A 12560-nucleotide genomic window follows, 5' to 3' on the forward strand; every position below is an offset into this window, starting at 1 on the left:
GGATTTCAAGACAAGCCTGGGCAACATAGCAAGACCCCATCTCAAAAAAAAAAAGAAAAAGAAAAACTTCTGGATGAAAGTTTTATAGTTATTTAAATATCATACACAATTTATATTGCTAATGTACAAATTTTGCCTATTTTTCAATAGCCTTTTCTGATTTCCCCATTAGAATTTCACAGTATTTTTTGTGAAATACCCAAAGTCACAAGTTTGTCAGAATTGTACGTTGTCAAACTGACTTTTAATAAAGTGATGTTAATTCACTTAATTGTCATTTTCTGTGTCACTTAAACCAATATTAAAATCTAAATCATCATTTTCTTCATTTCTCCTGCAGCTTCTTCTATGGTTGGAAATTAGATTATTTTCAATATTTTCTTTTTTCTGTTCTTTATTAAATTTAATAACAATATCTACTTTCTTTCCACCTTTTTCACAAATTTCAATTTCATAGGCACATGGTCTACACGTTATGTAACTAGCCTGGCTCCATGAACAAATTTCAATGACCCTTATGTGTTTTTTTAATAATCCTTTCCTTAATTAAGTACTTGACCTTTGAAGTTATTTCCAAGAAATGGTGAATTTTCTCCAAGACAAAGGAGTTGAGATTCTATTAGGTTATTAAGTATGAAATGTCTGATTTCCTTAAGTACTAAGTTTGACAGTTGATATCTCTGACATTTCACTTTGACATTTCTTTTTTATGTTTATTGTGAAAGTATATCCTCAGTCTTTCAAATACATGTTTTGGTTTGTGATTATCTTTCAAAAAAATTTTAGAGCAACTTTTGTGAAGCCATGGATAAATCAAAAATTGTGTCATTTTCAAATATGAGTTTCGTCATGGAACAATTGCAGCTCGAAATATCAAAGACATGTTTGGGAAGGATGTGGCTAATGAACACAGTGTGTTGATGGTTTGAGAAGTTCCGTTCTGGTGATTTTAATCTTGAAAACGAGCCACGAGGGTAACCTGAGACCAAGGGTGATAATGATGAGCTGAAAGCTTTAGTGGAAGCGTATCCATCTCAACCTATGAGTGAATTAGCTGTAAGGTTTGACATTACCATTCCAACAGTAATGGACCATCTGAAACAAATCGGCAAGGTAAAGAAGCTAGATAGATGGGTACCACATGAATTAATTAGCCAAGATTGGTCAATAGAGACAGGCCAATCCTCTTGCACAAACAACACTGCTTAAACTACAGAATCTGGACTTGGAAACTCTCTGTCATCCACTGTATTCACCAGACCTTGCACCAACTGACTACCACTTCTTCCAGGCTTTAGACTACGTCTTACAAGGAAAAATATTCAATTTGCAACAAGTGGTGGAAAATGCCTTTTGTGATTTCATCGCCACTCGCTCTCCAGGCTTCTTCACTGCTAGCATAAACCAGCTATCATTAAGATGGCAAAACCATTAGGTTTAGGCATATGCTTTAATTGTACTACTGCTTCTTGTTTGAGACATAGTAAACTACATTTTTGATTTGAAATCAGACATTTCATATTTAATGACCTAATAAAGGCCCCTAGGCATACTTCCTGATGACTCGCCATCCCCCACAAACTGCCTAAAGACATGTAGCTCCTCTTTTAAAAGCCCATGAGCTCTGTTAGGGCAGTGGAATTTGAGGCAGCTTCTCCTGTTCTCCTGACAAGACATTTTTCATATTTAAAATTCACTTCTTCCTTGGCAGTCTTGGTTGTTTTAATAATTGGATCTTTGTGCGATGAGTAACATGACCTAGACCAAAACCCCCTTGTGGTTTCAATAACAATTATGTGATAAGAATTCTTCACTGTCTTTGGAAAACACCTAACATGTTTTTAAGTTTTGATAATGGTTTGTATTTGCTATATTTTACATGCCATTCAAGAACTTCTTTACAGTGCTAACATACTCCATCATGAAGTTTTGTATTAATTTTCTTGGTCTGAACACTCTTATTAAACTTGTCATTTTTGAAGCTAAATGTATTAATATTTTGGTGCTTTGGAGACCTGGAATGAGGCATGTTGTCTTTCTGGGAGCTCATCGCTGAAACCACAACCACCTGCTGCCAGGTGCAGGGAACAAGATGACCATAAATTTTAATGTCTGGTAAGGCCAGGTCCCCCACTTAGTTTTGTTCAGTGATTTCATGGCTATCTTTGCATGCATGGTTTTCCATATGATTTTATTATCAAGTTGAATAATTCCATAAAACAGCTTGTTGGTATTTTTTTGGATTGTGTTAATTTAAAAATTAACTTAGGGAGAACAAACATTTTTAAAAGGTTGAATCATCCTACCCAAGAACAAAAAACCTCTACTCTCTTCTGTCTTTGAGGAATGTTTAAAATTTTATGTTTTCACATTTCTTATTGTTTATTCCAAAATTTTAATCTTCTTTGTTGCTGTCTTAACTGAATGTTTTCCATCATTCCTATAACTGATTATTGTGTTTGTGAAGTATACTGATTTCTGTATGCTAATTTTATATCTTCATGGTTTGAGTTAGTTTCATTATTGATTTTCTTTTTGATATACTATCATATCATGTGCAAATAGAGATAGTCTTACATCCTCCCTACACATTCCTCTGCCTGAAATTGATTTATTTTATCCATTTGCATTGGCTAATACAACTATTACAATGTTGAATGTAAGTGTCAAATAGTGAGCATCGTTGCTTCTCATTATTAATCTTATTGAAAGTACTGGTAGAGTTTCTTAAGAAAGACATTGCTTTTAGGAGTTTATACACACACACACATATATATATATATATATATATATATTCAGCTTGTCTCTTATTTCTGTTAATAGCCAAATGTTATATAGTGTTATATATAACACTTTTCTAAGTATTATACCTATATGTTCATTTAATCCTCACAACCACCCTATGAAGTAAGCTTATTATCATCCCTACCTTACCTATGAAGAAACTGAAACATAGAGAAGCTTAGTAACTACTTGAGGTCACACAGCCAATAAGCATATCCAGAACTTGGATCCAATTATTCTGGCTCTAAAATCTGTGTTCTTAATCATTACACTATGTATTTGTCATATTCTGAATTATTTTAACTACTAAGGCTTTTTCTCATATTTCTAATATGTTCCATAAATATTCTACCAAACCACACTATTTAATTATATTGTCTTTGTAAAAATTATTTATATCTTTTAGGGTAAGTCTCCTCCTTAATAGTACTCTTTTACAAAGATCATCTGGATAGCTTTACTCGTTTTTTTTTTGTTACAAAAGTAACACATGCACATGATGAGCAATGTAAACATTACAAAATTATATGAAAGAAAAAGAGAAAAAGATCACCCTCAACTTCTACTTCCAACTCAGAGGTGACCATTGTTAGCATTCTTTGGATATTCTTACTCCACTGATAAACAAGTTAGTTTCTTATGGATGTAATAATTTTAAGTCCACAGTAACTAAGTGGCATTTAAATTATAGACTCCACTCAAGAGTGAGTGATATTTGAAGCTCTGAAATTATAACAATTATAACATACTTTCCTTTCTGATAGGTATTCTAACAGGCAAATTTTTCCAAAATAGACCAGTTTCATTGCAGATTTCATAATGCAAACAGTGTAGTTTTAATACTATTTGTAGGATACCTCAAAAATGAGCAAATGTACAATATACATTTCATAGACTAGCAAACAGTTTAGCCAGGGTAAAAATATCTACAAACAACTGTATTTTAGATATATTTGGAAGGCAGAGTCAACAGAATTTGCTCAAGTACAATGTGTGGGGTGTAAAAGAAAGAAAAAAATCAAGAATCACACCAGGATTTTGGTCTAACTGGAATAATGGAGATGACCGAGAGACTAGACTGAGTGTAGACAGAAAAGATAAGATGACAAACAACTGAGCTCTGCAGTATTCCAATGTGAGAATTCAAGGAGATGAGGGACTAGCAAAGGAAACTAAAGTAGCAGTTAGTGAGGCAAAAGAAATACCCAGAGAGTGTGATATCTGGAAAGTTAAAGTTTTTTGCAATCAGAAAATGTTAAATGCTTCTGATGTGTCAAACAAGATAAGTTCTGAGGATTACTCAACGACTACACCAGGAATGATGTCCCACTTTTTGTTATGCAGTGGAGAACCATACAGGGGTCATCTGCAGTTAGGATAGTCAATGTGATGGAGAGAGCATGCGAAAGACCTTTTCTGATTGATTCTGTTTCATTAGAGAAATAAGAAACAAAAGCATTAGTGGTCTTAGTTTGTAGCCACCCTTAAAACAGACCTTCATACAAGGATTTGAATGCAAGTATTTTGTTTGGGTGGTGCAGGAGACAATAGAGTAGTCATGGAAAGGGAAGGAAGCCAGTGGAGATGCTTTAGTAAACTAGCTACCACAGTGAGCAACTGAAGTTTATTTCCACAGGTAATCTCCAAGAAAAATGCAAAACACACACCTCAGGATTATTCCACCTGAGTTGTGAAAGAGCTATGATATTCAACAACTCCTGAGAATCATAGGAATGCTAAGGTAGGGGATTATCCAACACTTATGGTCTCCCTTGGGCACTGAAGAGTTACTTTCTATCTTTTGATTAAGCTCACCTTAAAAATATATATATGTGTCTGTGTGTGTATATATACATATATATATATATATATATATACACAGCATTTACTTTTGTTTCTATTTCAGTTATTCTTTCATTTTCAGAAACACCTATATTTCGTAGGTTATTTTGCTTATATCTATCTGCCATACATATTTTCATCATTTTGACAGTTTAAGATTGTCTTCCTCTATATTGTTAGGTCCAGAGCCAAGAGAGAGACACAGGAAGCCTCGCGTGTAGCAAAATGCTGTTTATTTTGAGCATCTGGGTGTAGATGGGTGGAGGCGGTGGGGTAGGCAGCCAGGCGCTAAGTGGGGGCACTGAGTGGGGGTGCTGTGCCGGGTCTGCCCCTACCCCACAGAGCCCCTTCCTCCCCCACCCTCATCCACGAGAGAAAAGGAGAGAGCCTTGGGTTTTATGGAGGGTTTTTCTGGAAGGAGTAAATAAATTATTTTCAAACAACCAGGAGGGATAAGGAGAATAAATTCCCCTCTTGCATTCCATTTCTTTATCTCCCTAGGGAACAAGTAGGAGGCATAACCATCATCCTTATCAGGAGGGATAAAGAAAGTAAGTTCCCCTTTTGCATTTCATTCCCTTATCTCCCTAAGGGTCTGGCAAAGGCTACTGCCTAATACACCTCTAGGAAGGGGAGAAGGGTGGGTTTTATGGGAGGTTTTGATGGAAGTTTGGGGAGGGTGAATTCTTTAAACCTAACATATATGATGTGATAAATTTCAGCAATATAAATTTTGTTGACTATAATAATGATTTCATTCCTGCTTTTGTCTTTTTAGTTTTCTTTCAAGTTATAAGTGCCTGACCCAATCAAACATAAGTTACAAGGAAAATTATTGGTTTATGTCAAATATCATCAGTGCTCCCTCTCTCCTTGTCTTCCTTCCAATATCCAATCTCTCCTTTTTTTCTAGTTGGTTGTTTCATTTGCTCTTGCTGTAGATAGGCTTGTGTCATGTAGCTGGCAATGTTGTCCACTGATGGATTTAGTTGAACATCAACCCGGTATTACAAATCCAATGGCAAAAGGGAACTTTTCACATGGACCTGTATTGTAGAAATAAATTTATAAAATCAATTTGGAGTGCCAAAAAGGCATAGTCTGGGACTTTAGGGGCCAGTTTCCTCCAGAGAGTTGGTGAGAATTGCAAGTAGTGCACTGGGAAATAATTTGGTCAGAGATATTGTAGATCTCAGGGCAGTGTCAACTATACATATTGTTTTCTTAATTACTCCCCATTTCTACACATGTCCCATGTGATGGGAGATACGTGTAAGTCAAAAAGTTAAAAGAAAAAGGGCTACAGGGACCCTGTTTGACCCAACATACAATCTATCTGATATTATAGGTCCATTGGGAATAGGTGTGTCAGCAGAAATTAGGAAATGAGATTTCCAAATTATGCCAACTGTATGGCAGACACCAAAGGCATATTTGGAGTCTGTAAATAGTGGCAGCTTTCCCTTTTTGTTAATGTGCAAGCTCCAGTGAGGGCTATCACAAAATAGACTCAAGGCATTTTGGGGTGAGCTTGAGTGCCCTGAGATATTTTGTCCTACATAATAGGTGTCTGTGACCCTGGAGTCTGTACTTAGAGGCTTTATGGTCTCATTTAGCTAGAGTCTTTAAAATAATAAGTCTAAGAGAGCACCCTGTTTATAGAGCAAAAGATCACCAACAGACTAAGCAAGTACTGAACAAGAGTGGAGCTCTGGGTAAAGGTTATAGAGTCTAAATCAGCTTAGAGAATTTGAGAGAAATATAGAAAGAGACGCACAGTATCTCTGAGGTATTCAGGTCGGCATTAAGTATCTCCCTCTGAGGGTGAATGTAAAGAGAAATTGTGAATCAGAGTGCAACAGAACTGGAAAAAAGTTGAGCAGAGGTCAATTACTATATTCTTAAAGTCATGTGAACTAAAAACAATTTGAGTAAGTTTCTATCTTCTTGATAAAATATTTAAGTGTTTATAATTTTTTAAAGCTAATTAGAGCTATTTTTTATATTTTGGTAGTAAAATATCATATACAAATGACATATATAGACACATAGACATACAGAAGTAGTTTAAATAGCTTTTATAAAGAATTTTTATTTGCTGGCTCTTAAAAATTACTATTTTTTATTCATACTATCAATTTTTAATTACCTATTTTATTCTTTTATGCAATTACTACATAGGCAACAATTTGCCTTTAGTAAGATTTTGCCATTTCTGTATGCATTTGCCATTTTCCGGGCCTATTACTTAATACATGTACAGGTAGGCATAGCCAGAAAACAGAGTACTCAGTTCTTAAGAAATTAAGGATCCTATTTTTACTTTAAATCTTGGCTTTGGCTCTCAGATCCCTATGGACAACTTAGGCAATGATTTTTCCTTACCCAAGAGCATAAGAAAAAGGCACAAAGGGACAGAACACAGAAATCTCTGCAAAATCCTGAAAACTGGAGTTTGTACCCTCTGTAGTATTGCCACTTATTATTAGTTTTTGCCTGACCCAGTCACACATTTGAGGCCTCTAACTGGATCTAAGCTAATTAATTATCAGATCAAATCTGATCCCAGACCTAGTTCGGTTTCTGTTGCAACTATTGAACCCGTTAGGATCAAAAAAATTTTCTCAAACAAACTCAGAAAGCTCAAAACACAAATCTGTGGCACAGATTGAGAGAGAACTCACCTACAAGCCTCAGTTGCAATTGGAAAGCAAAAGACAACAGGTCCAGCGGGTACCTCACTTGGACTCTTGGTGCTCTTGGGGGTCTCTGGGAACTCTATTTCAGAACCCACTTTTGATAAAAATTAAATCTAACAGTTTAATTGAGTAAAGAGCAATTCACAAATTGGGTAGCTGGACTAGAACAGCTTCAAAGAGACTCTAATGCTATAGCATGGTTGAAGAAGATTCATGAATAGAAAGAGAAAGTAAGGTATAGAAACAGTGGGATTGGTTACAGCTCAGCATTTGTGTTAGTTAAATACAGTTTGAAAAGTTGGCTGCCTTTGATTGGCCAAAACTTCATGATAGGCAAAGAGGAAGGATTAGAAAGGAGTGAAGATGAATGGAATATACTTTAGCTGGGACAAACAGCTGACATCTTGGTTTTGAATTTTTTAAGTATCTTTTTAAGTGAAACCAACAAGACCTAATCTAGGTTACAACTTAATCAAAGAAGCAAGAAGTGTCTTTAGAGAGGTGGAGAACAGTTTTTACAAGATCTAGAAAAGCCAAACGGAAACAGCTAGCTCAAAGAAAGGTCTCAATAGCCAAAAATGAGGGTAACCCACAATTTTGTCCAGTCATATTTTCTAGGGTCCCAGATTTTCACCTGAGCACTCATAGATAAGTATCTAACAGCCCTATATGCCTCCACAGAATGCAGGAAAGAAAAAGCTGTGTACAGAAGGGAAGAGAATCAATGAATGGCAAAAGTTACATAAATATCAAACCAGAACAGGCTCATTCTCTGCCCAGGAATCAAACCTAGACTGCTGAGGTGAAAGCACAGAACTTTAACCATTAGGCTATGAGGCAAATTGGCCCATGCCACTATTCCCACAGAGGCATTGTTCAAAAGATTTTTTTATCTTTGTTTTAGATCAGCTATTCACTCTTCAATTTTCTCAAGAGAATTTTTAATGCTAGTTGCAACATTACATGTCTTTCTTTTAATCTAGTTTCTCCATTAATACAAAAATAAGGCAATTGTTTCAAATAAGAGATCTCTAAAATTTATTTTAAAAATTTAGAAGTCTTTTGATTTAAAGGATCCATCTTTTGGCCATTAATCTCAATGGCATATTTATTCCAAAAGTGATTGAATCCAAAGTCTCTTTGTAGAAAACCCAGGTGGTAATTTTCCATGTTTAGCCTGGAAAGGACACAGAGAAGGCAGTTTCCAAGATTCCCCAAAATTTTCTCTCAGAAATAGACAAGATAACAAAGAGGGTAGGACATTTTAAGACAAAGACTGCCCCAAGAGCTTGACACATTTGGTACAAAATTGTGCTGCGTAGAATCTTCCATGTCTCTGACTCCCAATCTTTTCAGATTGGCCTTCTGACATAGTCCCAAAAAAGCACATCCCCTTCCCCCAGCTGGCAGAGACTAAGGAGAAAACTCTCACTCAGTCACAAGACAAGCTCAGGGACATGAAACAGGATGAGAGGGAAACCTCATGCAGTTTTTGCTTTGAGGGGCCTGTAGAAAAGTTTGTCTTAGTAGATGCTGGTCTAGCCAGAACCGTGTAACTGGCTAGTTAGTCTTCAGGGATGGCTCAAACGTTGGGCTTATGGGGTGCTAGGCCTGAGGTGCTATGGTAACCCTCCTTATGACTAAAAAAACACAGAAATCAACAAAAGAAAGAACAAGAAACAATAACAACAACAACAATAGCTATTTCTGAGAGGAGATGGAATCAAACAATATGAATATTCATACCACAAAGTACCAAAAAACATACCAATACCAGAGTCACTCACAAGACCAGTCATTCACAAAAACTTTTCTCTCATTAATCTTAAATTTGAAGAGGACAATAATCTTTTACCACTTGCTCAACCAGAGCCCACAGAGAGAGGAAAACCGAGGGTCTGACTGGTGAGTAAGGTATCTTACCATGTTGCTGGCTGGTCCAGTTCCGATTTTCCTCACTGCAGCTTTCAGGAGAGCAGCAGAGTGGCTTTGAAATCCTGCCAGCTATGCTGAACTGTAGGACTGAGGGGAAACTTGTCCTTTCCCCCAGAAGTTCATTGAAAGATGAACTCACAATTAAGGAAGATTAATAAGAGGAAGGTTTATTTACCATGCACATGGGGAGAATCAAAGTGATCACTGAAATATCCCAATGAAGTTCAGATATTTTTATACATGCCTTTTAGAGGGAAGGGGGGAAAATGTGGAGTATAGGTAATTCTGTTTATGGGCAATAAAGGGTTGCTAGGGAGGTTGAATGGATGGGAAAACAGATTGACTTGTAAATTAACCGGAGAGACAGGTATTATGTTTTAAATGATTTGGGCCAGGTTTGGTTGTATTCTGCAATATATTGAGATAACAGGGAGAGGAAGTGAATTCAGTTGCCCCCTGTGATCTTTTGAGAGGTCATTCTAGTTTATGCAGATAGAGGGAAAGCCCCCTCCAATGCTTTGCTGATCTCCAGGGGACAGCAGTTCAAAATACTTTTTATACCAAGGAGTCATATTTTGGAGTGAAATTTCCTGAGTTTCTTCAATTATAATACATCAATTTTTTCTTTAATGGGAAAAACTTTCTTTTAGTATCACATTTAAGAAATGTTTGTCTAACTCAAAGTCACAAAGATTTCCTCCTTTATTTTTTTCTAAAAGTGGTAGGGGAGGTAAAATTTCTCCTTTACCCTCTCTTAGGGTCTCCAACTGGGCCTAAGAATTACACTGACAGAAGGCATTTTAACAGGAGAAATGCATACAAATTTTATTTCATAATGTTTGTATGTACATGGGAGCCCTCATAAAAAATGAAGATAAAAAATGCAGTTAGGGCCAAAAGCTTCTATATTGGACAAAGAGTTGTAAATTATGAAAATGTGACAAGACAAAGGGGTTTGGGCCAGCACAGTTTTTGTGGTAAACTGACTAGAAAGATAAGGATTCTTTTAATAAAGTTTGTACAGATTTCTCTTGGCCTCAACTCCTATCTCTGATGAGAAGAAAGTCTTTCTTCTTTTTCTTCTTCTTACAGGGAAGGTACATTTCACATGGGAGTTTTATCTCCTACTTACACGAATAAAAAGGAAAGTCAGAGTGTTATTCTTCCCTATGCTGTTTTTCAAGTACCTTTAACTCAAAATAATCAATATGCCAAAATAGCATATTTTGGGGTGGCATAGTCTAAATGCCATCAACGTTTTATAAATTTGTTTTACCTTTTGGCCTATGGTCCATTTTGAGTGAATTTTTGTATAGAGAGTGAAGTATAGATCATGGTTCTTAGTTTTGATTTTTGTATTTGGATGAAAAGACAATCCTCTCTCCATTGAACTGCCTTTGTATCTCTGGCAAAAAACAAGAGGTCAAACACATATGTGTCCATTTCTTTCCATTTTGTGGCATTAATAATGTGTCTAATCATTCACTAAAATCAGCATCTTGATTAATTTTTATTATTTTGATGTACATTAATAACCTGTTTTATCTGTTGGCTTTTATGCCTTATCTCTTACTTTTTTTGTGGTTGTGTTAGGTCTGGAGCCGAGAGGGAGACAAACAAAGCCTCAGGTATGGCAAAATGCTGTTTATTTTGGGCAGATGGGTGGAGGCTGAAAAGAGTGTCCATGCCAGGAAGGGGAGAGTGGTGGGTTTTATAGGAGGTTTGGATGGAACTTTGGAGAGGGTGAATTTTTTTCTGAACATTAACTGGTTCTGCAAGCATCTGCAGTCGGAGTTAGATTTACAAACTCAGGAGTCTCCAGACCCCTGCAGCTATTGTTTCACAAGCCTTATGATCACTATCTAAGTTTTCCGGGTTCCCACCATGAGCAAACCTAACAGGTTGCAGTATAGATTTTAATATACACTCTCAGAGTCTACTTAAAGTAAATAAAGTGTCTTATAGCCATCTAGGTCTATTTATTTCACTTTGTTATAGTTGTCATATGTATTACATCTATATACATTAAAATGCCCCCCAAAAGTGTTATAATTTTTTCTTCAATAGTCATACATTGTACATCAAAGATCTTAAGAGGAGATACCTGGATATTTATCATGCCTGCTACTCTTCCTTTAATTCTCATAGTCCAGGTATACTTCTGGTATCATTTCCTTTCGGCCTGAAGAAGATCCTTTGGCATTATTTTAAAGTAGGTCTGCTAGTGATGAATTTTCTTAGTTTTCTTTCATCTAAAAATGCCTTTATTTTGCCTTTGTCCCTGAAGGTTATTTTCTCTGGTTATATAATTCTACATTGACAGTTCTTTTCTTTCAGCACTTTAAAGATATTCTAGCCTTTATAGTGTCTGATAAGAAATATGCAATTATTTCAATTGTTGTTCCCTTATGTGTAGGGAACAATATTTTTTCTTTATCTTTGGTTTTCAGCAGTTTATGGTGTGTCTGAGCATAGTTTTGAGTTTTTCTGGTTTGTGGTTCACAGCGTTTCATGAATATGTTAATTTATATATTTTACGGAATCTTGGAAGTTTTATCATTAGTTTTTCAAATACTTTTGTCTGCACTAATCTCTTCTCCTTCTTGGACTCCAGGGCATGAGTATTAAATGTTTTTGTGTCATTCTGGAAGTCCTTGAAGTTCTGTTAAATTTTTCCATTTTTTTTTTCCTCCCTGCTCTTCAGTTTGGATAATTTCTATTGATTTAATTTCAAGTTCACTGACTCTTTCCTTTCTCGTCCCTACTCTGTTATGGATACCATTAAGCACATTTTTTTAAATTTCAAATATTATATTTTTAAATTCAAAATTTCTATTTGTTTTTGTTTATATTTCTTTGTTGAGAATTTATCTTTCTACATTTATTTTTAGAGTGTTCACCTTTACTTAATAAGGCATAAGAACAGCTGCTTTAAGGTTTTTGTTTTACAATGCTTAACTCTATTGTATCTCAGAGTTGACATCTATCTACTGGTTATATTTTCTTCTGAGATTTTTGTCAGACTTTTCTGCTTCTTGGTATGTTGGGTAGCTTTGCATTGTATCCTGAATATTTTGAATATTATGATAAGGCTTTTGTTTCTTGTAAAATACTCTGGAGAATGTTGATTTGTTTTTGCTGATTTTATTGCTATTGCTATTATTGTTGTAGTAGGTAATCAACCTGGTTAGTTTCAGACTCCATGTTCTTTCTTGCTTTGTGTGAAGTGGTTATTATGCCAGTTCATTTTTTAAAAACCTTTTTCAATAATGTTTCTGTGTGCCCCTTGCATAGGTCACT

At 35.7% G+C, this 12560-nt stretch overlaps 1 pseudogene; it reads right to left on the reverse strand.

The window, feature by feature from the left end:
- Positions 1-258: 258 nt before the first annotated feature.
- On the reverse strand, positions 259-2050 carry LOC123628549 (annotated as a pseudogene).
- Positions 2051-12560: the final 10510 nt, after the last annotated feature.

This window comes from Lemur catta, chromosome X, assembly GCF_020740605.2.
Source record: "Lemur catta isolate mLemCat1 chromosome X, mLemCat1.pri, whole genome shotgun sequence".
In the NCBI taxonomy this organism is placed as follows: Eukaryota; Metazoa; Chordata; class Mammalia; order Primates; family Lemuridae; genus Lemur; species Lemur catta.